Consider the following 2338-nt stretch of genomic DNA (forward strand, 5'->3'; position numbering starts at 1 on the left):
ATGGTTGTGAGCCACTATGTGGTTGCTGGGAATTGAACTCAGGACCTTTGGAAGAGCAGGCAATGCTCTTAACCGCTGAGCCATCTCTCCAGCCCCTGCATCTTTTTTTTTTAAAAACTTGGTCTCGTTTCTTAGATTTATTATTTATGTAGATGAATGAATTGTATACACTTACATCTGCACATGAGATGACAGCATCCATCACAAAGTTGTGAGCTGCCATGTGGGTGCTGGGAATTGAACTCAGGACCTTTGGAAGAGCAGTGAGTGCTCTTAACCATTGAGCCATCTCTCCATAATACATCTCCATAAATACATCATTTAAAAAAAGAAGAAACCAGGTACTTATTTTCCATTCACCTTACTACCCTTCCAACCTATGGAGAATGGATTAAGACTGGGGGCTGTTTCTATCCATTCTGTGGCCTGGTTAGTGGAAGCAGCAGACCAGTCTCCTGCAGTGAGCTAAGTCCTCTAGGTTTCAGAAGCCAAAAGGTGAGCAGGCGTTCACGCACACACACACACACACACACACACACACACACACACACACGCAGAACTCTGTGGGCTAGCACCTGCCACATCCAGCCCATGAGTGAGCATTCAGTACCCTTGCACTGCAGGGATGGCAATCTTCAATCTTCATGCTGTGCAGAGGGAAGCTGAAGCTACACAGACATTTTAATCATGTTTGGAAGTCTGGAAGTTACATGAAGTCTGAATAGTCTGAATCTTTTTTTAAAATAACTTATTTTTATTTTAGGTAAAGAGGTTTGTTTTGTTTTGAGACAGGGTTTCTCTGTGTAACAGCCCTGGCTGTCCTGGAACTTACTTTGTAGACCAAGCTGTCCTGGAACTCACATAGATCCGTCTGCCTCTGTGCCACCACCACCCAACTTGAAGTCTGAATTTGATGACAGAGCCTGAAATAGAACTTGAAGCAAAAATGCAGATAAAAATAAATGATTTATATGTAGTTGCTTAAAATTATTTTTTGCTATCTATTTTGTAAAGATATATTGTGATTTTTCCCCATTAAACACTAATTTGGTGGGACTGGAGAGATTGATGGCTCAGTGTATCCCTGGGTCCAGTTAGTACTTCTGTCTGCTTGTCTGTTGGGGTGTTGGCTGATCTTGTAGTCATTTTTTTTGGTCTAGTACTGGGGATCAATCCTAGAGTCTCGCCTATGTTGACAAACGCTATTTCTGAACTGCAGTCTGACCTCCACGGCCTAGGGACCTCCCACTCTCAATTTATTATCTCTTCTATGTCTCTAGTTTAAATGCTTGGCATCTGGTGGATTCGGCTAAACAATGCTTTCCTTGTTTAGGCAGTTTTCCTGGCAAGTCACTCAATGGGCCGCTGCATACTTGTGTTAAGCGTGTTTCATGGACAGGATCAGAATACACATGGCTGTTTATCTGCAGCTGTCTTTCTGGCAAGTGACTAGGATAGGGTCTCTGACACTGCAAGTGGATGGCTTAACCTGGCCTCAAGTGATAAGTGGCTCGTCCTGACTTCGATGTGTGTGTGTGTGTGTGTGTGTGTGTGTGTGTGTGTGTGTGAGAGAGAGAGAGAGAGAGAGAGTCTTTTTTTTTTCGAGACAGGGTTTCTCCGTAGCTTTTTGGTTCCTGTCCTGGAACTAGCTCTTGTAGACCAGGCTGGCCTCGACTCACAGAGATCCACCTGCCTCTACCTCCCAAGTGCTGGGATTAAAGGCATGTGCCACCACCGCCAGGCTGAGAGAGAGTCTTATGTCTTCCTAGCTGGCCTCAAACCCACTCTTCAAGCAAGGATAACCCTGACTTAATTCTCCTGTTTCTACCTCCCAAGAGCTGGGGATAGAGGGTGAGTACCAACGCTGGGTTTTTATGTTGTGCTGGGGATCAAATCCAAGGCCTTGTGCATACTAGGTAAGGACTCTATCCAGTGAGCTAACTCCTCAATGGGAAAACTTTTTCAGTAAACTGAGTTTATGTGTGGTGGTGCTCGCCTTTAATCAGGAGGGTCTTTGGGACTTTGAGGCCAGCCTGGTTTATTCAGTGAGGTCCAGACAGTCGCTTTGTAGACCAGGCTGGCCTTGAACTCACTGAGACCTACCTGCCTCTGCCTCCTAAGTGCTGGGATTAAAGGTGTGCGCCACCACTGTTTGGCTACATCTTTTGTTTATTTATTTATTTTTTATTTTTTAGCCGGGCGGTGGTAAGGAATAGCAAAAAAAATAAATAATTTTATTTTTTTATTTTTATTTTTGGTTTTTCGAGACAGGGTTTCTCTGTGGTTTTGGAGCCTGTCCTGGAACTAGCTCTTGTAGACCAGGCTGGTCTCGAACTCA

The sequence above is a fragment of the Microtus ochrogaster genome, chromosome 1, assembly GCF_000317375.1.
Source record: "Microtus ochrogaster isolate Prairie Vole_2 chromosome 1, MicOch1.0, whole genome shotgun sequence".
Lineage (NCBI taxonomy): Eukaryota > Metazoa > Chordata > Mammalia > Rodentia > Cricetidae > Microtus > Microtus ochrogaster.